This window comes from Pinus tabuliformis, chromosome 5_1 (assembly GCF_031772625.1).
Source record: "Pinus tabuliformis cultivar Carrire ecotype Pingquan chromosome 5_1, CPIR1, whole genome shotgun sequence".
Taxonomy (NCBI): Eukaryota; Viridiplantae; Streptophyta; class Pinopsida; order Pinales; family Pinaceae; genus Pinus; species Pinus tabuliformis.
Window position 1 is genome coordinate 18,144,102 of NC_142305.1, and position 26,637 is coordinate 18,170,738.

Genomic DNA, 26,637 nt, shown 5'->3' on the forward strand with positions numbered 1-26,637 from the left:
CGGGGCCCCCCTTCCCTTTACCGCCTTTCCCAATAGTGGTGCGGGGAAACCACATACTGCCCTCCCTCAACCCGCCTCCCCTGTCACGTCACCCCGCATCACCATTACATCATACCCTCGGCCCCCGCTACCGCGCCTCGTCGCCTTCCACATCACCTCGTCGCCCCCACATCCCACCACCGTGTCCTGCCATGCTGGCCTCCAGCTCAGCACCCACGTCACCATCCATACCCGGGCCCGCCATGACGTCATGCTGACGTCATCGGCGGAAAAGCGCCAATGACCCATATTTTCTGAATTTATCGTTATAAACGCGCAATTGAGCCGTTTTATGTCATTTTCACTGGAAAGAAGACAGAGCCGTTACTCCTTTGCTCCAAAAATTGCCGCCAAGCTGCGAATTTCAAGCTTTAGACGCCGCCACTCACCAATTCAGCTGTGTTCTTCATCCATTGCTCAACCCGGCAGCATCTCGGCGTTAATTGTCCAGGTAATCTTCAAGCAACGGCATCCAGTGGGAGAAGGAACTTCAACTACAACAACTGCACCAGCCACCCAGGCGCCATCTACAGCAGCATCAGGCACAGATAAGGGTAAGGGAATAATGGGTGCTAAAGAAGAGATAGTAAAAGAAAAGCCTGCCTCCTCAATTGGGCAGCAACAAGAGCAAACATCTCCACCACAAACAGAACCACCGACAACACCTATATTGCAGACCCCTGCACATGAGGAGAGGGGCAAGAAGAGGGACAAAGAAGAGTCCACTCCTGCTAGTGGATCCTCCCAGCAACCTGAGGCCAAGAGGCAAAAGGTTGACTCCCCAGTCATAGAAGAAATAAGTGAAGATGTCCTTGAGAGTCCAAGGAAAGAAGGGGGAGACAGTCAGCAAACGGCCACAAGCTCTTTTCAGCAAGAGCAGGGATTACAACTTGGCATGGAGGTGTCCTCCTCCACTCAACAGAGCAAGAAGCCTTCAAGCACCAAGGCTTCCTTCAAAGAAATAAAAGCACAAAATGAGCTGTTGAGAATAGAAGTATACAAACAATTCCTCAAGGCAACACCAGCTAAGCAAGAGAGGCTGATGTTCGTATATGACATATAAGAGGCGAAGATGATCCTCAGTCACTTCAAACCCAAGCTGCAGCAGCCTCAATCAGCTGCAGATTTTGTAAGAACAAGGGTGGAAGTCATGGAAAAGGACATTCACCCCATGGACCAGATAGAGCTGCATAAACAAACGGGGGAAATGGTCTATGCCACCTTGGTAGATAGGGCCACAATGGCCCATGAATTGAAAGAATCACTGAAGAATACCAACATTCAGTTGGATTTCGAGAGAATGTTCTCCATGGCCAAGGACAACAGGATTAAGACACTGGAGGACATCATCATAGACGTAGGACATGGTCCTAAGGACCCAAAGGGCGTGAGGGCCCTCATGAAAAAGAAGGATGATGATCTTGCTGCATTGAAGAAAAGGCTGAAACTGCTTCCTACTGAGCACCCCCAAACAGCAGAGCTGCAAAAGGAAAAAGAGTCTGAAGATCAGCTTGATCTAATAATGTAGCTGAATCAAAAGGTTATTGATCTGGAGAAGGAACTAGAAGGGGCACTGCAAGACAAACAAGGAGAATCAACCTCCCAACCTCCTCCAACTACCTCAACCACTGCCACCACTACAGAGGCAGCAAGAGCCCCTGCAACTACTACAGCAACAACAGAAGCAGCGGCAACAACAACAGCTCCTGACTCCAGCTTAAACATGGATGATTTGACAAAGGTTATCAAAGAGCTGGAGCTCCAAGCAACCGAGATCAAACAGGCCAAGGAAAAATTAGCAGAACTAGAGGCCAAATATGACAAGTCAAATATGACTGTAGCAGAGTAGTCTAGAGAAATTAAGGCCCTCAAAGAAAAAATAAAGGCCTTAGAAAAGGAGCTCAAACTTGAAAATACTCTGGCAGAAATAAAGAGAATTTTGTGGGCCCGGATTGACCACTCCCTTACTAGACAGTGGAAGTCAATCAAGACTATGCATGAACAAATGGAATTGATTGGCCAAGCACAAATTGAGATCCAAAAGGCCAGGACAGTACTAGGGAATAGGCCTGAGCAGGCCAATAGAATGATAAATTTTCTGAACAATCAGACTAAGGAAGAGCTGGCAGCCCTCAACATCGTTAACAGAACAAATGTTGTCCTTACAACTAAAAAGGTGCTGACTCTCAGAAATTTTGTACAAACTGTAGAGAGGAAATGCCATGAAATACAGGCTGAGGTGGATGAGTACAAGCTCAAAATGGGAGCACTGCAAGGAAAGGGATTGCCCAGCCTACTAACTAGCACAGGAAGACTGCTCCCTCGTGAGCAATATGCTACCAGGTTGACAAATTTTGTTGAAAATCAAATTACTGCATCTGCCAGTACTTCTGAGGAAACAGGGCCTCCAACAGGGCAGGGCCTCTATGACAAGCTTGAAAATCTATTTTTTATTGAACATGAAATCAATCACCTATTTGAGGTTCCTCCAAATTTGTATAGATATACAGAGGCAGATGAAACCTTGGTGAAAATTCGAAGACACCAACTACCCAAAGAGGACTGGTGGCAGGCAATGCTGCAAATTTTGTCTCAGTAATCTCAGTTGATCAATCCTAGTCAGCTTCCACTCAGCCAAAGGCAAAAAGCAGAATCTGGACAGCATACAAGGCAGCTGGAAAAGGTGACTCAGCATGAAAACAGCGACAGCAAGCCAAAACATAGGAAATGCGCAACTTTTGGGCAGCACGGCCTCAGCCGACTCCATCGGTCACAAAGTCAACATTCTCTGACCATTTTGGACAGCTAATACACTTAGAAGTTACTACAGCATTTATTTTCTTAGCTACAACGCACCAGGAGTTGGCACAGTATTAATGAGCCATTAACTCGGTAGCTAGATATTTTCTGATGTAAATTTTGTATATATACCTCCCCTGGCAACGTACTAGGGGTTGGTGATTTTCACTCTGAGGCAAATGTATTGTATATTCTCAGATAATCTAATGCAAAAGGCTAGAAAAGCTCAGTGTTTCTTGGATGCTTGATGTCTAAATGATGCTCTGCGTGCTGTTGCAGAATTCCTGTGCTGTCTAATGGAACAATAAGTCTTCTTAATCCTATGTTTTATATTTCCATGTTTGTTTGAATCATATGCATGTTTCACCAATCTAATAGCAGAGAAAAAGAATAGTGCAGGATATGTTTGTTTACACCCTGCATTCAATCTCTATTGTTGAAATGTTTTCTTCAGAATTAATCATGAACATGAAATCTTAATTGCTCATGTTTACATCAATTCTACGTATATGAATATTATGCAGGGATTCTTCAGTGCTCCTAAGTAATATTCCCACTATTCTCCATATCAGCTTACTGAAAGACCCTTAATTTCCTTTCAGGCCTTGATTACATCACACCCAATTACAGATTTTAAAAATTGTTCCTTGGACACTTATTTGGCTCTGTAGCATCACTATTGTATCAACACAGACATATCAAGAAACTAAGCATCACTGACTCCATGCCCAATGGCCTAGATCACACTGTAAACATATATCTATCTTGACTGAAATCATCACCCAACAAAATTCAAAACAAAACTTTGAGCATCATAACTAGCCTAAAATAATATACAAACAAAGTTAAATCATAAAGAGAGAGCCCTCTCTAGTGATAGGTAGGCTAGAACCTGTGACCCAAAGATTGGTTAGTGGTTACCTCGGCCGTATTCCCTTGGGAGTCAAAGGGAACAACCTGAGTGCTAACATAATTGGCGACTCCACTGGGGACAGAGCGTATTTTGCAACAGCTGTCTGTCTTTAGACAGTCGTTCCAAAACTTGAGCAGTCCCTTAAACAGTTCTAAAAATATCCTCAAAAATACCAAAAACAAGTTCAGAAGCTGGCTCCTAAAAAGAGAACTAGGCACACCAGGTCAAATCTTGACCCAAATCCCCCACCTGTTTTCGAAAATCCAAATTTGATCGATAAAACTCTTAGGAACCAGAAGGAACCAGAGCAATCTCCTGAATCTAGCCCTGAGGCAGTTCAGCAAAGTTCTATTCCAACCCCTGCTAAACCATCAGTCCACCTTCATACAACTCATTCTTGCCCCTCTTCATCATCCACTTCACAAAACATACTGTCTACACCCAACACACAAACTACTATTGTTGTCCCTGTTATCCCAGTTGTTCCCTTTCTACCAGTTGTCCCACTTATCCCTCCAAACATGGCTAATCGTTATGCACCCCTTCAGTTACCGGGTAATCCTGGGGCCATGCCTCAGGACTACCAAGGCAAGATTACTTATTTTGATGGAACCAATACATACACTGCCTTACAGCATACCAAGAAAATGCAAGACTACTTTGAAAACTATGAGATAGATGATGATGATGTAAGGATGAAAATCTTTGTCCAAAGTTTAATAGGTGAAGTAAGAACTTGGTTCAAGGCACTGGCTGCAAATTCTATAGCTGATTCGGGTGCCCTTTATCAGTCCTTCCTGAACAGATGGGAAAAGAAAAAGGACCCTCTACACATTTTATCTGAATATGACACCATAAGGAGAGGCCCACAAGAAACGGTCTTGGACTATTGCACTACATTCAACACTATCTATAATGCCATTCCTCAAAATCTTAGGCCTCCACCTGATTTAGCATTGATTAAATTCCCTGATGGGTTTGATGCTGATATGGCTTATCAACTAAGGGAAAGAGCCCCTACAACCCTGGCAGACATGCAAAACATAGCTATAAGTGTGGAAGCAAATCTGATTGCTAAGAGGAACCGGGAAAGGATTGAAAGAAGAACTACTTTTAAAGAAGAACCCTCATCATTTGAACAAAAGCTAGATGCAATCATCAAAGGGATGGATAGACTTGGAGACAGGGTGGAAACCATAGAAAGAAAATCATCATGGGAAGGTCAAACAAGCAATATTAGAAACCCCAACTTCAGAAAGAATCAAAATCCCAACGTTGGAAGGACTGATCCTGACCAGCATGTCAGACCCCCTTTCCAAGAAAACTATGTTGAGGCTTCCACATCTAGTGAACCTAATGAGGACCCTCACATCAACTTAATGGGTTTGGACAGTGAAAATCAAGTATTTTTAACACAAGAAGATCAAGAGGTTTTTAATGACAATCAATACCACACTAAGTCAGGAGAATCATTCGATTTTAAAGAAGGGTACGATGCAGCTGTGTATGAGGTACACAAACAGTACAAATTAAGGACCAGAACAATAGATGTACCTAAACCTCTTAAAAAGGACAATAAGCAACCAAAAAAGGTCAATGATAAGAGTACACCCCCTCAATCAGCTGGCAAATCAAACTCAAACACCACAGAAGTTACTATGGAGGATATTTCAGAGCATCAGACATTTGAAAGCCAACCAGCCTCACTCCAACCAGCAAAAGTAAAGTCAAATAATACCCTTGGAAGCAAACATGGTACCAATTTTACTCAAGACAATATCAACCATGAACAAAAGATCACTGATAACTCAGCTAAAAAGGAAAAATCTGTTGCACTAAATGCCAAAATTCAAATGGAAAAACCTTTTAACTTGGAAACAGAAATAAGTAAGCTAAAGATATCAATTCCTCTTTCGGAATTAGCCAAACATGAGGTATACAGGCAGCAGATCAATAAGTCACTTCAAGTATCAGACAATAAAGATGCTGTGAATGTCCTAGATGACCAACCAGAGTTGCTGTTCGGACCTGAGGTTAATGGAAAAACATAAAATGGGGGGGTTCCACCCTTCTATGTCAGTCTAAACATTCATTATAAGGTCCTACATAATGCAATGTTCGATTCTGGGGCTTCACACAACTTAATGCCCAAATTATGGAAAAACTTGACTTAGACATCACAAGACCTTACAAAGATCTATTCTCATTTGATTCAAGCCAAGTCAGGTGCTTGGGCCTGATTAAAGATTTATGTGTCTCCCTGGTCCAATATCCAACCAAGACAATATTGATGGATGTAGTGGTAGCCGACATACCCCCTAAGTATGGCATGCTCTTGTCCAGATCCTGGGGGGCCAAACTCCAAGGATCGTTGCAATTGGATATGTCCTATGCAACTATCTCAGTCTTTGGGCAGCCAAAGAGATTATACCGTGAAACTTTGATGAAATATGTGGTAAGCAGTCAAGAGAAGCCCCAAAACTTTCCAATCTATTCAATACACTCTGACATGGATTCATTTATTCTCTATAATGCCGACATCTGCCACAAAGCTTATTCTGAACTATTAATGACAGTAGAGACCGAGGAGTTAGATGAGCAATGTGCTTTCAAAGACCAAGGGACTGTAGGTATAACTGAGGTAACAACAGAACACAATGTATCAACCAATCTGCAGGAAACAAATCTGCCCATGATCCAACTCACTAAAAATCTCAATTCAAATCTTGGTCATGAAACCTTATGGTATTTAGAATTTGATGGCTCTGTAAATAAGCTAGGAGCTGGGGCAGGAGTCTGGATCCACAATATGCACAATGACCAGGCTGAAGGCCACGCATACAGACTAAACTTTCGATGCACAAACAACATGGCTGAATATGAAGCCCTTATGTTAGGTCTGAAACTCATAAAAAATCTAGGTGCAACCAAAGTCTCAATCTTAGGAGATTCAGACCTGATCATACAACAAATTAAAGGAAACTTTACCACAAATGATCTGAGGTTGAGAGCATTGTTGGCTAGTTGAATTGTTTATGAATTAAACATTCAAGTACCACATTAATTGTCAACCAGGGAAAGTCTTTTTATTCCAAAGGCTACTGCGTACTCTATGTACTTAAAGTCTAAAAGCATTGAAAAGCTGTAGTATACGTGATTCTTAAGCTACGTCATTACAGTACTTGTTAAAATAAAAGCAATTAATTAAAACTACAAATCTAGAAAGCGAAATGATGGATGCTCTGTTGGCAAAGGATCAGGACCCTATCCTCCAGGTGGGGACGTTCAGCACCTGCCTCTGTAATCAGAATACTAATGCACACTGCACTCTCATTCACCGGTGAGAAACAAACTCAAGTGATTAATGAAACAGAGTACTAGAAAAACAGAGAATACCAGAGGTAATGCTATAAAATCCAAGCAGAGTACCAGAAAGAAACGATTGCACACTTACACACTTGACAAGAAAGTAAATGGGTGAATCTTGTGAGGAAGGTGGGCCCAGTCCCTCTCACAAGATTCCCCAGGAAAACGAAGACTGGATTAAGTGCTCAAAACAGTTTTATATTCATCTTCCAAAAAGATTTGAATACAATAAAGTTCAGACTTGCTGATGTTCTCAAGATCTCTTCTTCCAGACTGACCATAGACACTAACTAATCCCCTTTTCATGTAGATGTCTCCTCTATAAAGAGGAGACATCTATTACAATAAAGTATTACAGCCCATTCAGTTAACCCATCTTATCAAAAATAAGCAATTCAGAACGCTGTTACAACAGTATGATAATATGTTCCTTCTTGAGTTCTGGCTGTTACACAGCTGGTAACTGACTTCGACCGTCTTCTCAGGATCTTCACATTCCTTTGCCATTTCCCCATGTTGTTCCTGATTTAGGCCATGCTGACTGTGTTCTTCTTGCTTTAGACCTCCGCTTGATTATGCCACGTCAGCATTCTTTAAATAGTTGCCATCTGTTATTCGCGGCTGTTACAAAATAGCTTGCTTTAGGTGATTGTTGTTGCTGACTGTAGCAACTACGGAGTTGCTGCTTCTGGTGTTGCAGCAACTGCGTAGTTGCTGTTTCTGGTGTTACAGCAACTGCGTAGTTGCTGTTTCTGGTGTTACAGCAACTATACATTATAATTCCTGCAAGCTTAAGGCAATTACTTGACAGTTTAGTCAGCGTTTCCAAGGATAAATATAAAGATATTCACGAATATGCAATGAACAATTAAACATAGATATGCGGGAGGTTACTTCGTACCTTGGGGTCATTATGTCATTATAAAATAAAAGCTTTCAACTTATGACTGCAAAAGGATAATAATACGGCAAAAAGATAAGGTCAAAAATAGGTCAATTCTGAGTCCCAACATCCCCCCCAACTGAAGAGATTGCATGTCCCCATGCAATGGCTACTCTGAGTCTGAGTCGGAGAACTGGGACGAACAATGCAGATTACTAAGACAATAGCTGTAGGGAGTAACATCAAACTTCTTTCTGAAACCACAAACAGTTTGTATATGCTTCCATGCTGCCGCTTCTTCTCTATTAGAAAGTCCAAACTGGCCCTTATACTGATCACCAGACAACCATAAAAGTGGGAATTTAAATTTATAACCCATCCAATTTTCAGCACAATGCTGCATGCATTCCATATACTGAGGTACCCTTGAAAGTGCTACCTGCAGATTTGATGGGTTATACGGGTGATATTCCTGCCTTTCTGCGGGGCAGTTTTCCCAAAAAAGTTTATTTGCTTTAACAGCCAAGGATGCTTTGGTCTTTACATAATGCTGACAGTCTGTTAGGACCTCTGTTTGCAGTTTCTTGACATGATCCTTCATATCACAGTCGCTTACCATTTTTAAGTGTTGTGAAATGAAAGTGGCAGCGTTCTGTGGTTCAGCTCGAATCCACAGAAGACAATTCTGTTCGTTATGGTGGGCTGAAACAAAGGCATTCTGCCAGGTAAGTTGATTAGCCAAAAAGGAGATGAAGGCTCTCAGTTGTATGTCACCAACTACAGGTATCATGTTCATGTTCCTTTCTTCAGACACGACCTCATTATGGAGGTATAGTTCACATAGCAGGTTTTGATCGTTTTTGGATGCCACTGCAAAGGTCTGCATAAACTGCTCTGCTGTGACCACTTGATGAGGCCTCCCCTCTTTGACAGCCTTCAGCTGTATAAATGCAAGTCTTTCCCTAAAAAATGTAGCATAGTTAGAAGAGGGTTTCCTTGTGGCAAGCATTCTTTGACATAATTCAAACATCTGGAACACTCTGTCTTTCAGTTCCTTGATTTCTCTATACTGGGCCCTACACTGTTCCAGTGCTTCCCAGTTCTTATAAGCGTTATCAAACCAGCTCCCCTTTTGTTGTTCGAATGCTTTGCCTTGAGACTGCTGATATTCTCTCCACCACTTACCTTTTAATTCCTGAAAACTCTCTGTTTCTATACATGCATCACTAACAGTGGGGAGCTCTGTTTGGATACAGGCATCCACCAGGGTCATCTGCTCTGTTGGAGTGCGCTGGGATGATCCAGCATCTCTCTCTTCATCTCTGACTAGAGTTTCTTCCTCCTGTTGTACTAATCCATTTTGCTCCAAGGTGATTTTGGTGGACCGGGGTGAATCTGTCCCTTTTTCTTCGACTTCTCCTTGCTCCTTGGCAGTTTGACTGAGGCTGGGCGAATTCAATTCTTCTTTATTCCCTTCTGAAACTATTTTTTCTTCCTCCATAATAATCTGGGTAGGCCGTGATGAGTCTGTATCTTTTTATTCTTATTCTAGCTCCTTGGCAACTTGAATAGGGCTAGGTGAGTCCAGTTTTTCTTCATTTTCTCCTGAAACTATTTCTTCTTCCATAATAATCTGGGTAAGCCGGGGTGAGTCTGTACCTTTTTCCTCATTTTCTTCTATGTCTTCTTCTCGTTCCATAACACTTTTAGTGTTTCCTTCTTCATTTCCTGGTTCTTGTGTAGCTTCTTCTTGCATAGCAGATTGGGTAGGCCGGGGTGAATCCTTGTTCTCCTCTTTCTTTTCTTCCTGCATAGTGTCAGCAAGCTCCTCTGTTTGTTCCTGTGCAGTCTCTGAAGAACTTACTGGTTCTTGTGTGTCAGTAAGCTCTTGGTCTTGTGCAGTTTCAGGTGAACTTACTGGTTCTTGTGTGTCAGTAAGTCCTTGATCTTGTGCAGTTTCAGGTGAACTTACTGGTTCTTGTGTGTCAGTAAGTCCTTGATCTTGGTCCTGCATCTTCTCTAGAGAGCCTGTTGGTTCTTGTGTAGCAACAGGTGTCTGTCTGCACTTCTTGTGAAGATCCTGTTGGTTCTTGTGTAACAACAGGTCTCTCTGTCTGCACTTCCTCTGAAGATCCTGTTGGTTCTTGTGTAGCAACAGGTCTCTCTGTCTGCACTTCCTCTGAAGATCCTGTTGGTTCTTGTGTAGCAATAGGTCTCTCTGTCTGCACTTCCTCTGAAGGACCTATTGGTTCTTGTGTGTCAACAGGTTTGTCTGCCTGCATTTCTTCTAAAGGACCTGTTGGTTCTTGTGTGTCAACATGTTTTTCTATCTCAGCAGAGGATTGTGGGATTTCTATTTCTGCATCAGCAGGCTCCTTTGTTTCATCTACAGCAGCGGAGGCTTCCTCCCTTGGTTCTTGTACTACCTTATATCCTTCCTGAGTATAAATTTCACCACAATTTGTACACATATATTCGTTATCTTTACTTTTCTCTGCTGCAGACGCTACTCTTGCTAAGACATGCAGGCTGAATTCTTTCTGATATGCTTCCCTGACCCTTATTATCTCTTCCTGATAGTCCTGAATCTGAGATTTCAGAAACTCAATTTCTTCTTGTAGGGCGGGTATAGTAGGCTGATCCTGTGGGACAGTAGATTCCAGTGGAGGCAGAGGTTGTGCTTCGTCAATTTGATCAGTATTCCCCACAGGTGGTTCTTGTGTATCACCTGGGGTAGTGGCTGTTTCTTGTGTTGCAGCCACTTGGTCACTATCACTCTGGGTGTCGGCAGCTGGTTCTTGTGTATCAGCTGTCTTAAGATATGATGTCACGAAGCTATGAACGCTCTGCATCTCAGCCTCTGTGGGTGAGGGAGAGGAGTTTCGAGGAGTGGCTGGAGTGCGGGTTCTTAAAGCGATGGGTGGTGAACTGGAGGAATTAGGGGATTCAACTACTACCGATTTTCGTTTTGGTAGAGAAGCAGGGAATTGAGGCGTTTTTCTCTTCCTGCTGGCTTTTAAGGTAGGGACAGTAGTCGGGGTAGTAGGTGCTTTGGTTGAAACCCTAGTTCTTCTTCTTTTTGCTGGGGTTTTCTTTTCCTGCTACATTTTTCGTTTAAGCTGAGTAATTGGGATATTATCGTCGGAATCATCAGTGGAAATACTGAGTATGGGAGCGGAAGGATTGGTTTTTTTTGGGAGATGTGGTTAATTCCGCTGCTGCTTGTTCATTCTCAGTAACATGCAGGGGTGTTTGATGGGGTTGTTCGGGAATATGCTCTGTTTGCTGAGGGTTTTCCAAAGGGATTTGTTCAGGCATGTCGTCCGTTTGCTGAGGAAGCTCTTGGTCTTGCTGAGGTGTGTCCTCAGCTTGACGAAGAGTTTCCTCTTCTCGATGAGGACCTTCATGCTCAGATTGTGGAATTCCTTCCTCCGGATGGGGATTAATGGGGGGTGGAGGGATGTTTAGAGCGAGAGCTCTGTTAATCAGCAATTGGGCTAAGCGATGATGTTTTAGGGAGAGAACTGGATGCTTCGCTTTCATAGCATATCGTGACATATTTTTGAGACAACCCAGCAAATAATATGGCATGTTCAATAATTGACCATTTCTTAAGTGATTTAACAGGACGAAGTCGTGCTGGTAAATTACCTGGTAACGACCTTCGCACGTCAGATATTGCTTGACAAATTCAGCGACTTTTGGCCATGGTTGAGGTAACGACCGCAGTGCTACACCTCTGCCCTTGGTTTCTACTTCCTCGCCCGGTCGGAGAAAGTCTTGCTGTGCATTCAGAATTAGGTGCTTTCTGCTGAACCACCGTGTGCCATTGGCTGGTAGTCCAGTGACTTCAGCTATGATTTCTTCCGTGACTGGAACTTGAATTCCTTGGACGACAGAGAATCCTTCTGTCAAATTGCATGCGAATTCCAGGACTTGCTGCTCGTCAAAGTCTGGAAGTCTCTTGAAATACTCTATCCATCCAACTTGCAAGAAAATTTGGTAAATTTCCGGAAAGAGTTCCAGGACTGCTGTCGTGCCAGGTTCATGAGTAATGAGGGTTCCTCCCATGGCTGTTGTCTCGGTGAATCTTCAGAATTCAGATCCGAGCTACTGATTTCAACTCAGAGTATACATCGCAAATGGTAACATGCCGTGGCTTTTACATACGACCGGGAGAATTAAGGGTGGCGGTGGTTGGCGTGGTTTGTCATTATGAGAATTGCTTTGGTAATCCCCCCCCTTCCTACGTGTAAATGATATGATTGGGAATGCAATCATTTGATGGACCTATCAACCTTTTTCCGCATTATCTATTATTTAATGCTCATTCATAAACGTGCGTACCTTCGTACTTTACCTTTTTGATCGCTGCATCAAAAAGTCTTTTCTTGTCTTCTGTCAAATTATAATAATTACCGCGGATTTGAAAGCACGGGAATATGGGTGATTTGTAATGATAATGACGGGAAGTGATAGTAAGGTGCTGTAATCATCACGAGAGGTGGTATATTTTATCAGGATTTGCTCGTGAGGGAATTTTGCTGGGAAGGATATTTCCTGACCGGGAAGCAATATCGTGGCACCGGGACTGGTGTTGTAGCAACAGAAAATTACCGTTGGGGCAACAGGGATTGGGGAAAGATGTTTGTGAAAACGGGGAATGTGCTAGAGTAATGGAACTAGTGTTGCAGCAACAGGGATGGTGTTGCAGCAACAAGGATAGTGTTGCGGCAACGGGAAATGGTGTTGCAGCAATAGGGGTGGTGTTGCAGCAACGGGGGTGGTGTTGCAGCAACGGGGAATGGTGTTGCAGCAACGGGAAGTGGTGTTGCAGCAACGGGAAGTGGTGTTGCAGCAACGGAAAGTGGTGTTGCAGCAACAGGAGGTGGTGTCCACACAGTAATTCCTTTTGAGACTTTTGTTCTCAGCCATTTCCCAATGCTAACACCTGCAAAATACTGAAATGTAATATCGCAATCCTTGGCAGGATTTATTAGTTTCTAAAAAAAAAGAATGTCTAATCCTAAAAATTACATAAATAATAGAAATTCAAGTGCTTTGAGGGACAGCAAGTTCCCCTGGAAAAGAATATTGTTTTATTGCCATGCAAGTGGCTTTAAAGTCCTCTTTGGAAACCGGCCGCTGATATAACCGAAGTCGGTAGCCATTCACTAACAGTGGTGTTCTGCTTCCATCAATTGTTAAAAGTCTAACCGTTCCATTTGGGAAAACAGTATCCACTTCATACGGCCCTAACCATCTTGTTCTCAGCTTCCCTTGAAAGTTCTCGAAACGTGAATCATAAAGTAGAGCCCAATTACCTTTTTGGAACTGCTTTTGCTTGATGGTTCTGTCATGCCATCTGCTCCTTTGTTGCTGTATCATAGTTGTTTGATGGACGGCATCCAGTCTTTTCTCATCCAATTCCTGCAACTGCTGCAACCTGGCTGTCTGTGCATCAGTTAAGTCAAGGTTAACAGCTAAGGCAGTTCTTAAGGTTTTAATTTCAAACTCTACAGGAAAAATAACATTCTTTCCAAAAACTAATTCATAGGGTGAAAATCCTGTTGTGTTTCTCCAAGTGGTTCTGTAGGCCCAAAGAGCCTCGGGCAAGCGCTCAAACCAGTCCCTTCTATTCTCCTTCATCGTTTTTGTTAAGATAGCTTCTATGACCTTGTTGGTGCTTTCCACCTGCCCATTTGCTTGGGGGTGGTATGGTGTGGTCATCTTATGCTTGATATGATATTTTTGGAGCGTATCTTTGAAACCATGAGAATTGAAAGGAGGTCCTCCATCAGTGACTAATTCTCTAGGTAGTCCAAATCTAACAAAGATTTCCTCAAATAAGAATGTTAGTACTGCTTCTTCATTAGCTTTAATGAGTGCTTTGGCCTCTACCCATTTAATCATGTAATCTGTGCATACTAAAATATAGACTCTTTGATTAGATGGAGGATTAATGGGACCTACGAAATCTAATGCCCATTTCTCAAAGGGTTCGAGAGTTACCTGGGGATTGAGTGGCATTTCATCCCTATGGTTGGGCTGGCCCATTCTTTGACAGCTGTCACAAGCCTTCACATATTTTCTAGCATCTTTAAAGAGTGATGGCCAGTAATAACCCATTCTAAGTACCTTGTGAGCTGTTCTTTTATCTGCAAAATGTCCCCCACAAGGGCCATCGTGACAAGCTTTCAATACATCATAAATCTCGTCTTCCCCAACGCGTCTCCTGATTTCTTGATCTATTCCTGTATGGAACAGACACCCGCTTATCCAGCTGTACCTAGCACTTTGCTGGATGATCTTCCTTCTTTCCCTGTGTGATAGGTGTGATGGTAATTTTCCTGCAACTAGATAATTGGCAATGTCTGCATACCAAGGTGAGTGAGCAGATACTGCAAATAGATACTCATCAGGAAAAGAATCATCTACTGGAACATTTTCATCAGTTTTTAAACGAGAAAGAAAATCAGCAACTACATTTTCTTTTCCTGGCCTATCTACAATTGTGATATCAAATTCCTGTAATAATAATAACCACCTGGTGACTCGAGCATTTGTAATTGATTTATTCATTAAATACTTGATGGTCGAGTGGTCGGTATGCACAAAGGTAGTATAGCCAGTAATATAATGCCGAAATTTATTAATAGCATAAATAACTGCTAAAAATTCTTTCTCAGTTACTGTATAATTTAGCTCAGCTGGTGTCATGTTTTTGCTGATGAAATAGATAGCATAAGGGAGATTATTTTCTTCCTGACCCAGGACAGCTCCAATTGCCGTATCTGAGGCATCAGAGGAAATATGAAAGGGTAATGCCCAATCAGGTCCTCTCAAAATAGGAGCTGCGGACAACTGATGCTTAAGTTTATTGAATGCATTCTCACAGTCATCAGTCCACTTGAATTTAGCGTTTTTCATTAATAATACAAACAGAGGAGAAGCTATTTTAGAAAAATCCTTAATAAATATTTTGTAATATCCGGCATGTCCTAGAAAACTTCTCACCTCAGTTTGTGTTTTGGGGATAGGAAGGTTCTGAATCACCTGAATCTTAGCTAGGTCGACTTGAATTCCTAAAAATGAAATGAAATGACCTAATACAATACCTTGATTCATCATCATATGGCACTTTTCAGTGCTTAAAGCAAGGTGTGCTTCTATGCACCGCTTAAGTACTTTTTCAAGGTTTTGCAGAGCATCTTCAAAGGTCACTCCATAAGGAGTAAAGTCGTCCATGAATATCTCTAATGAATCATTTAACATATCAAAAAAGATTCCTATCACCGCTCTTTGGAATGTCGCTGGAGCGTTACACAGCCCAAATGGAAGTACTCTGTAAGCAAAGGTTCCCCATGGGCTGGTAAATGTGGTTTTGTCCTGATCCTGGGGTGCAATCCTAATTTGGTTGTATCCACTAAACCCATCCAAGAATGAGAAGAATTTCTTACCTGCTAAATTATCCAATACTTGATCAATAAAAGGTAAAGGGAAATGATCTTTCTGGGTTTCTTTATTTAATGATCTATAGTCTACACATACTCGCCATTTCCCATTCTTCTTTGGTACAATTATGAGTGGAGAAACCCACTCACTGTCAGATATTGGATATATAAATCCCGCATTTAAAAGTTTTTGGAGTTCCTCCTTCACAATTTCCCTAAGGTTAGGGTTCATTCTTCGCTGGGGTTGACAGACTGGCCGGGATCCCTCCTTAATATAAATACGGTGAGTACATAATTCAGGGGAGATCCCTTTCATGTCTGTGTAGTCCCATGCAAATGCCTCTTTATTTGCTTGGAGTAATTTTATTAATTTATGTTTTTCTTCATCAGTCAAATCAGGATTTATATTCAGCGTTTTACCAGGTTCAATTTCAACTGTTGTGCTCTTGGAAGGGTTGCCTAATGCTGTCTGGCATAAGTTTTCATCTTTCATATTCTGCTGGGATTCAGGTTCTAGGATTGCAGCGAAGTGGTTAAATGTTTCTGGATTAACCGAAGAGGGTTCAGAAATAAAACTGCTAATTAGTTCATCTTCGGTGGAGTCTTTAAAAGTCAAAGCTTGTCCAATAGTTAATATCGGTTGGGTTTCCTCATCCTCATAGTCTACCCATACAGAATTGTCACTATTAATCATGGGAGTGGCATGAGGATAGAGGGTCAGCTGTTTAGTTTCTTGTCCATTGGAGATGGTCATTGATCCAGATCTACAGCTGATGAAAGCATCTGCTGTAGCCAACCAAGGTCTCCCTAGAATCAACAGATGACCCCCCAACTTTGTTTTAGTTTGTAACACCACAAAGTCAATCGGGTAGTTCCAGGATTCTACAGAGATTATAAGGTCTTCAATGACCCCTTCAGGTTTAATCGTAGAACGGTCATCTAATTCTAAGATAGTTGGAGTTTCCCTGATAAAGTTTTTTAGCTGGAGCAATTGAGCTGTTTCGAGTGTCATGATATTTATTGCAGCTCCTAAGTCTACTAAGACTTTAGAGATAAAGGTTTTTCCGACCTGGACTGTTACTGTAGGGTGACCAAGGTCACCATACTTTACAGGATAATCTTTTTCAGTCATTAAGGCAGTTAATTCCCCCATCACATGAACTGTGAGGGGATCTTTAGCCTTCCTTCCAGGTTTCTTTATACAAATGTCTCTAATAGTTCTAGCATATATAGGAACATCCCTTAGTGCTTGCAATAATGGGATTTTGACATACAAGTTCTGAAGCTCTCCTAAAAGGTTGAAGATAGGTTGTTCAGGTGTTTTAGTGAGAGTCAGCCTTTCAGGGAATGGCAGATCTATTGTTTGATCATTATTATTAGGTGTTGATTCTGTTGTTTCAGCACTATGGTTAGCTGGTTTCTCTTTTCTAGCCTCTTCTTTGTCAGAGTCCGTGATATCATCTATAATAGGATCGACTATTCTCCATGAGCGAAGATGAATATCATTACATTGCAGGGGAGAGATAGGCTGATTTTGAATGTCAATAACTTGCAGGGCTTTATTATTATTTGGATTGGGGTTAGGTTGTACAGGCAGCTGTGGTCTCATTGCCTGGTTATTCGGAGGATTATTAGATGGTAAGGAAAGAGATTGTTGTTGTTGAGGAAAAGGTATCTGTTGGGCTGCCCAGTTTGGATTCCATTGATTAAAGTATGGTTGCTGGGGAGCCCAAGGATTCCATATAGTAGGGTCAGGAAAAGGAAGATTTGGTTGCTGCATAAGTGGAAAGTTCATTGTATTGAAGGGTGGGTACTGCATTTGATTCATGGGTGGGTAAAAAGGAGGATTATTATTCCAACGATTGAATGTTGTATTAGAGCTCATACCTTGTCTTTGCGGCCATTGCCTCCTCTGTGTCATCAGGTACACTGCTTCAGCTTCTTCTTCAGTTGTCTGCAGTGCTGCTTTGATTCCAGGCAGAGAGGGGCATTGCTGTGTTTCATGATCCTTCTCGCAGATTGTGCATATAGGTATCTTATCCAGTGGGCATTCTCTGAGTGGATGTTTTTCTCTGCATTTTGAACAGAAAATTGCCAGAGCAGCTTCTGCTTCTACCTGTTTCTTCTTAACCTGCAGAGCATCAATTTGTGAAGCAAAAGAACTTAGCATTTCAGTTTTAAATTCTTCTAATAAGTTACCTATCTCAGCTCTTATTGCTCCTCCACTGGCTGACTTCTGAACTCTTGAATACACATTATCTCTGCGTTTTGGTCTACCTGCCGCTCCCCTTGAACACCTCATGCAGAGCTTAATAATTTCATCAAAGGGTTCTTTGGAAATGTCCCCTTTCCCAAGCATGTTCAACATGTCCAGGCAGTCATCTCTTACTCCTTTCAGCAGTATGGTCTTCAAAATATCTTTACTCATATTAGGATGATCAGACCGCTGCAGATTATACTGTAATCTTTCCACGAAATCTTCCAAATTCTCGTCCTCTTTCTGGACCATTTTAAACAATTCTTCCTTCCTTTCTCTTGTCCGGCAGTAGTCTTGATACTTGGCCAGAAATCCATCTTTCATCTGGTCCCAGGAGGTGATTGCCTGAGCTCCTAAGCTCATAAACCACCTCAATGCATTCCCTTTTAGTGTTGCTGGAAACAATTTCAGCTTCTGATTAGGGCTTATGTAATCATAGCTTCTACACAGTATGTCGAATTCAAAGAGGAATTCGTCCGGGTCTTCGGAGGATAACCCATGAAAATTCGGTAATGCCGAGAGTGGGATGTTTTTCATGGGGGTTGTTCCCCTCAGGAGCTCCCCAATAGGGAATTCCAGGGTAGAGAGCGAGTTTTCCCCTCTCCCTTCTGTTCTGTTATCCTCCATTGGTCTTTTTCCTGAATCACTTGCTTTATCTTCTGTGTCTTCTGTTTCTTCAGGTTCTTCTACCGGTTCCTCAATGTATTCTGGTGCTTCCAGCTTCCTTTCAGGTCCTATTACTTCCTCCGTCTGTTGGTCTGTTTGTGAGGAGTATTGTATCTGAGGTCTCCGGGAACTCGTCCTCTGTGATGTTTCAGCCTTAGAGATGATTTCGTCGATGTAAGTCTTCCTTCCTCCCTTGCCGCCTGTAAAATTAGGTTTCTTGCGTCCTCTCATACACCTGTTATTTTCACAAAGAAACCATTAATGCTTTTAGAATTCTTTAGTTGCCTTCCCCGGCAACGACGCCAAAATGTTGGCTAGTTGAATTGTTTATGAATTAAACATTCAAGTACCACATTAATTGTCAACCAGGGAAAGTATTTTTATTCCAAAGGCTACTGCGTACTGTATGTACTTAAAGTCTAAAAGCATTGAAAAGCTGTAGTATACGTGATTCTTAAGCTACGTCATTACAGTACTTGTTAAAATAAAAGCAATTAATTAAAACTACAAATCTAGAAAGCGAAATGATGGATGCTCTGTTGGCAGAGGATCAGGACCCTATCCTCCAGGTGGGGACGTTCAGCACCTGCCTCTGTAATCAGATTACTAATGCACACTGCACTCTCATTCACCGGTGAGAAACAAACTCAAGTGATTAATGAAACAGAGTACTAGCAAAACAGAGAATACCAGAGGTAATGCTATAAAATCCAAGCAAAGTACCAGAAAGAAACGATTGCACACTTACACACTTGACAAGAAAGTAAATGGGTGAATCTTGTGAGGAAGGTGGGCCCAGTCCCTCTCACAAGATTCCCCAGGAAAACGAAGACTGGATTAAGTGCTCAAAACAGTTTTATATTCATCTGCCAAAAAGATTTGAATACAATAAAGTTCAGACTTGCTGATGTTCTCAAGATCTCTTCTTACAGACTGACCATAGACACTGACTAATCCCCTTTTCATGTAGATGTCTCCTCTTTATAGAGGAGACATCTATTACAATAAAGTATTACAGCCCATTCAGTTAACCCATCTTATAAAAAATAAGCAATTCAAAACGTTGTTACAACAGTATGATAATATGTTCCTTCTTGAGTTCTAGCTGTTACACAGCTGGTAACTGACTTCGACCGTCTTCTCGGGATCTTCACGTTCCTTTGCCATTTCCCCATGCTGTTCCTGATTTAGGCCATGCTGACTGTGTTCTTCTTGCTTTAGACCTCCGCTTGATTATGCCACGTCAGCATTCTTTAAATAGTTGCCATCTGTTATTCGTGGCTGTTACAAAATAGCTTGCTTTAGGTGATTGCTGTTGCTGACTGTAGCAACTATGGAGTTGCTGCTTCTGGTGTTGCAGCAACTGCGTAGTTGTTGTTTCTGGTGTTACAGCAACTGCGTAGTTGCTGTTTCTGGTGTTACAGAAACTATACATTATAATTCCTGCAAGCTTAAGGCAATTACTTGACAGTTTAGTCAGCATTTCCAAGGATAAATATAAAGATATTCACGAATATGCAATGAACAATTAAACATAGATATGTGGGAGGTTACTTCGTACCTTGGGGTCATTATGTCATTATAAAATAAAAGCTTTCAACTTATGACTGCAAAAGGATAATAATACGGCAAAAAGATGAGGTCAAAAATAGGTCAATTCTGAGTCCCAACAAGCATATAAGGGAGCAGCTATCCAACTACTTGAGAGCTTCTCGCAATCACAGTTGACTAAAATTTCCAGAGAACTCAATCTACATGCTCACAGCTTGGCAACCTTTGCCAGCACTTGTAAGTTGCCTTTCAAAACCAATCATACATTTACTGCTGAAATCAAACACAGACCTTCAGTTCCGGATAACATCAAGAATTGGCAAGTCTTCGAGAGTAACACACAGATAAATAACTTCCTCACTTTAAAGGAAGAATTTTCTGGCATGAACATTGACACTAGCACTAGAGATGATCAACCACAGGCATGCACAATTACACAAGAAATATCAGCTGAAACAGCTGATCTAGTTTTACATCCTACCACCTTTGACAAGGAAACTATACGGGAGTTGAAACAACCAGATGGAGAGGAAATGGCTGAAACAGAAGATGAGGTAATTGAGCTAAAGGATAATTTTCTGCCCACAGGTTTAACCCCTTTGGAGGATCTGTTTGATTCAAATGATATCTCAAGAAAACCAAAAATGCAACCATTGAATGCTGAAATAGAAGATTGTAACATTGGGACTCCTGAAAATCCCAAAATGGTTAAGTTATCCAAAGCATTACCACCTGAGCAGAAACTAAAATACATTGAGTTATTCAAAGAATTTCAGGATGTCTTTGCCTGGAGCTATGAGGACCTTAAATCTTATGATACATCAGTTATCCAGCACACTATACCTCTAAAAGAAAATCAAAAGCCTTTCAAACAAAAACTCAGAAGAGTGAACCCTGTGCTCCTCCCCCTTATTGAAAAAGAGATTAAACGTATGTATGAAGCTGGGATCATTGCCCCAATCAGATTCTCAGAGTGGATCTCAAACCTAGTGCCTACTAGGAAAAAGACAGGGGAAATCAAATCGTGTGTTGACCTAAGAAATTTGAAAAACGTCTCTCTCAAGGACCATTATCCCTTACCAAAAATGGATCATATCTTGCAAAGGGTAGTGGGGGTTTCTAAGATCTCATTACTTGATGGATTTTCAAGTTTCAATCAGATTCTAGTACACCCAGATGATCAAGACAAAACTGCCTTCACAACACCTTGGGGAACATTCAAATATGTCAAAATGCCTTTTGGGCTTAAAAATGCAGGGGCCACATTCCAAAGAGCAATGGATATTGCCTTTGCCAAGGAAATTCATGATTTCCTAGTGGTCTATCTTGATGATCTCACTGCCTTTTCAAAATCAGATCAAGAACACTTGGAACACTTGAGGCAGGTTTTCACAATTTGTAGAAAATATGGCATATCTTTGAACCCAAAGAAATCACTGTTTGGGCTAGAGGAAGGTAAACTCTTGGGGCATATAATCTCAAAAGATGGTATTAGGATTGACCCAGACAGAATTCAAGCTATCCTACAAGTACCACATCCAAGAAACATCAAGGAATTACAAAGCTTTCTAGGAAAAATTAACTTCTTGAGGAGGTTCATTCCTAATTTGGCTGAACTCATAAAACTGTTAAACAATATGCTGAAAAAGGATTCCAAGGTCAAATGGACCATGGAAGCTAGACAAGCCTTTGAGGATATCAAAAGAGCATTGACAAACACACCAGTCCTAATAAGCCCTAGATTTGATCAAGATTTTATTATTTTTTCCTTTGCATCTGAACATACAATTGCTGCTATTCTGCTACAAAAAGATGACCAGGGCTGTGAAAAACCCATTGCGTTTTTTAGCAGAGCCCTCAGGGATGCTCCCTTGAAATATCAGATCATGGAAAAACAAGCCTATGCATTGGTAAAAGCCATCCAGGAATTCAGAATCTATATCCTGTACTCTCATATAATTGCCTATGTCCCTAATGCAGTGGTCAAAGACATTCTAACCCAAGAAGGAATTGAAGGCAAGAGGGGCAAGTGGATTGCCAACATCTTAGAATATGACATTGAGATTAAACCCACCAAACTGATAAAAGGACAAGGCCTAGTCAAACTAATGACTGAAACCAGTTTTCAAAACCTTGACATTAATGAACTAGACGACGAACAGGAGATGGCGACTCCACAGATCAACCAAACCTTTATGCAATCCCCCTAGTATGCTGATATATGTTTTGTATTATTAAACCTGCAAGCTCCTCCAGGGTTGTCCAGAACCAAGAAAAGATTCTTGAAAATGAAAGCATCAAAGTTTTGTATTATTGACAATGTTTTGTTTTGGAGAAATCATGAAGGGATCTTACTCAATTGCTTAACATTAGAAGAAACTGACAATGTCCTCAAGGAATTTCATGCAGGTGACTGTGGAGGACACTTATACTGGAAGTCCACAGCTGATAAAATCCTAAGGGCTAGATTTTATTGGCCCTCCTTGTTTGCTGATGTGAAGAAATTTGTAATGTCTTGTCACAAATGCCAAATTTTTTAGGGCAAGAGGAAGCTGCTGCCTTTACCACTCAAACCAGTTTCAACTGAGAGACCATTCCAGCAATGGGGTCTAGACTTCATTGGTGAAATTCACCCTCCATCCTCTGGCCAGCATAGGTGGATTCTCACTGCCACAGACTATTTTACCAAATGGATAGAAGCCATCCCTTGTAGGCAGGCCAATGACTCCATTATTATACAATTCCTAGAAACCAACATCTTGTCCAGGTTTGGCTGTCCAGACAAAATTATTACAGACAATGCTGCTGCTTTCAAATCCAAAAAAATGATCAACTTTTGTCACAAGTATCACATGACCCTAGGTCATTCCACTGCCTATTATCCTCAAGGTAATGGCCTAGCTGAGTCTTCCAATAAAAGTCTCATCAATATCATCAAGAAAGTTTTGGAAGAAAACAAAAAGAATTGGCATAAGAAGTTGGTAAATGCATTGTGGGCAGACAGACTGACCACCAAGAGATCAATTGGCATGAGTCCATATGAACTGGTCTATGGGCTAGAGGCAAAGTTTCCTACATCTCTAGGAATTCCTGTGATCAAGTTGCTGCAAGAAATACAAGCTGAGCCCAATGACATTCAAAGAAGAATTAATCAGACAATTCACTTACAACAAACGAGAGAGGAAGTCTATCAAAGAACCCAAGTACTGCAAGAAAAGCTCAAAAGAATATTTGACAAAAGAACCAAAGCTGAAGATTTCTTTATAGGAAACAAAGTGTTAAGATGGGATTCCAGGAGGGAGGACAAAGGCAAACATGGCAAGTTTGATTTTTTATGGAAGGGACCTTATGTCATTTATGCTATACAAGGTAACAACACCTATTTTCTAAGGAGTCTGGATGGCTCAAACACTGAGGAAGGCCCAGTCAATGGGAGAATGCTCAAGCATTATTTTGACTCCCTTTGATCAAACACTGAACAGGCATATATTGTACATAAATATTTGTATTTTCAAGTATTTTCATTTTCAGCAGATAAATAAAGCACCAAGAGGAGCCTATTTTGAGAAAGACCAGGGTGCTGCACTATTTTCTTTTTTGGAATAAGTTTTGACCCTAGCATTAGAAAGCCAAACAAAAACACAGAGGAACTATCAAGGTGATGAGAAAAAATATCAGAAATAGGTAAAAAACAGATCTGCAAATCCACATCAAATTAGCTCAGTGGGTACTGGCTGCAAGTATCTAAGATCCTGGGCAATAGTCTCTAACAACAGAAAAATTCAGACTGCAGCAAGAAAGCAGAACTCAGGCAATCTGGCCTGGTGTTCTTGGCTTTTCATTTGGAAAAGCCATCCCCAAGTGGAGCCACTGTTAGCCTCCTATACCAATAGGTTTTCATTTCTCATGATTGACAGTGGAAGTGCCAAAAAATGTTCATCTTCTGTGGTACTAAGGTTCCATTTTTGTGAAAGAAACAGACAGTTAAAAAATGTAAAGAGGGTATGCCTTAAAAGAAAAATCAAAAGGCAAGAAAATGAATTGGTCAAAGAAAAAATGAATGAAATGAACCCCAAATAAAGACCATGAAAGTGGCTAGTCCAAATGCCACTGCTACTGTGATGGGTGGTCCAACAACTCAAGCTGGGCCATACCATGTTTTAAATTGCATGTTGTAGACTAGAAAGGAAGTACTTGCTCAAACAGTTTAAGCTTGACAGATGACTAGGTGGATAGAGAAAGGAAGGAGCCCAACTGCTTAATCTGGGCCCTTGGAAGTTATAAGGGCAGACTTAGATAGGAGGGCAGCAAAAAGAAAAGAGAATTATCAGGGTTTGCAAGGCTAAGTGCACCCATCCAAAGGAAGAAAAAATGTTAGGCATATTAGGCAGGGTAGGCAGTTGAAGGTTGCAAAATACAAGGTCTAAGCATTTAAAATGAGAAAAATCACATATGATGTCACCAGTAGGAGAAAGGCAAGAGCAATGGCCTATTTGGCAAGCTACCAAACCATCACTAACTTCCCTCATCCCCTTCAAAAGTTTCTTACTAACATCCCTTTGAGCACTGCAGGATCTGCCTGATCAGTCCTCCTTACACCTACCATTCGCTGATTTCATGTCAAGTTGTGACTTCTCTCTTTGAAAGAAGCCACATCTCCTATGTAAAATCATTCTTCATTCCTATCTGCTTCTAAAACTAAGTTTACTCATTAAACTTAGCTCTTTACCCCTCTCTCATATCCCCAATTCATATTAATTTCTAATTTTACTATATAAATCCCTAAGTGCTACACCTCCCCCTACTATTATAGCATTGTATGCAAACAACCGAAAAATGTATAAATATCCCCCCCTTTAGCATTATAGCTAAATAGCACTTCTATGGGAGACATTAGTCCACCAGGGACTATAGTCAACCCTTGCTTTGGGATTACTCTAATCTCTGGTTAGATTAATAACCTACTCTAAACCCTCTCCTACCCCATTTTCCGAAAATACATGCAAACCCTTTCCCCCCCGCTCAAACCTAAGGTTAACTATTTGGTTGAGCCCCGACATATTAACCCACAGATGTTTAAAACCCATTAAAACCCCCTAACCCAAAGTTCTAAACCCGTAATATTTAAATGAATATTTTATTAGCTGGCGGTCCCCACCCAAACTTGCACGATGGGTCGGGGCGCCCGCTAGCCGTCGATCTCCCGCTGCCCCCAATCCAAAGGTGGGCGGTCATTTTCATATCTGAACCTGCCACGCTTTAGCGTCCGGGGAGCGGGTGGTTTTGCTCCCATACGCTGGACGCGTGGCGGCCATCGGAGGTGTTCGGGGCCCCGCTCCCCTTTACTGCCTTTCCCCAATAGCGGTGTGGGGAAACCACATACCGCCCTCCCTCAACCCGCCTCCACTGTCACGTCACCCCGCATCACTATTACGTCATACCCTCAGCCCCCACTACCGCGCCTCGTCGCCTTCCACATCACTTCGTCGCCCCCATATCCCGCCACCGTGTCCTGCCATGCTGGCCTCCAGCTCAGTACCCACGTCACCATCCGTACCCGGGCCTGCCATGACGTCATGCTGACGTCATCGGCGGAAAAGCGCAAATGACCCATATTTTCCGAATTTATCGTTATAAATGCAAAATTGAGCCGTTTTATGTCATTTTCACTGGAAAGAAGACAAAGCCGTTACTCCTTTGCTCCAAAAATTGCCGCCAAGCCGCGAATTTCAAGCTTTAGATGCCGCCACTCACCAATTCAGCTGTGTTCTTCATGCATTGCTCAACCCGGTAGCATCTCGGCGTTAATTGTCCAGGTAATCTTCAAGCAACCGCATCCAGTGGGAGAAGGAACTTCAACTACAACAACTGCACCAGCCACCCAGGCGCCATCTACAGCAGCATCAGGCATAGATAAGGGTAAGGGAATAATGGGTGCTAAAGAAGAGATAGTAAAAGAAAAGCCTGCCTCCTCAATTGGGCAGCAACAAGAGCAAACACCTCCACCACAAACAAAACCACCGACAGCACCTATATTGCAGACCCCTGCACATGAGGAGAGGGGAAAGAAGAGGGACAGAGAAGAGTCCACTCCTGCTAGTGGATCCTCCCAGCAACCTGAGGCCAAGAGGCAAAAGGTTGACTCCCCAGTCATAGAAGAAATAAGTGAAGATGTCCTTGAGAGTCCAAGGAAAGAAGGGGGAGACAGTCAGCAAACGGCCACAAGCTCTTTTCAGCAAGAGCAGGGATTACAGCTTGGCATGGAGGTGTCCTCCTCCACTCAACAGAGAAAGAAGCCTTCAAGCACCAAGGCTTCCTTCAAAAAAATAAAAGCAAAAAATGAGCTGTTGAGAATAGAAGTATACAAACAATTCCTCAAGGCAACACCAGCTAAGCAAGAGAGGTTGATGTCAGTATATGACATACAAGAGGAGAAGATGATCCTCAGTCACTTCAAACCCAAGGTGCCGCAGCCTCAATCAGCTGCAGATTTTGTAAGAACAAGGGTGGAAGTCATGGCAAAGGACATTCACCCCATGGACCAGATAGAGCTGCACAAACAAACGGGGGAAATGGTCTATGCCACCTTGGTAGACAGGGCCACAATGGCCCATGAATTGAAAGAATCACTGAAGAATACCAACATTCAGTTGGATTTCGAGAGAATGTCCTCCATGGCCAAGGACAACAGGATTAAGACACTGGAGGA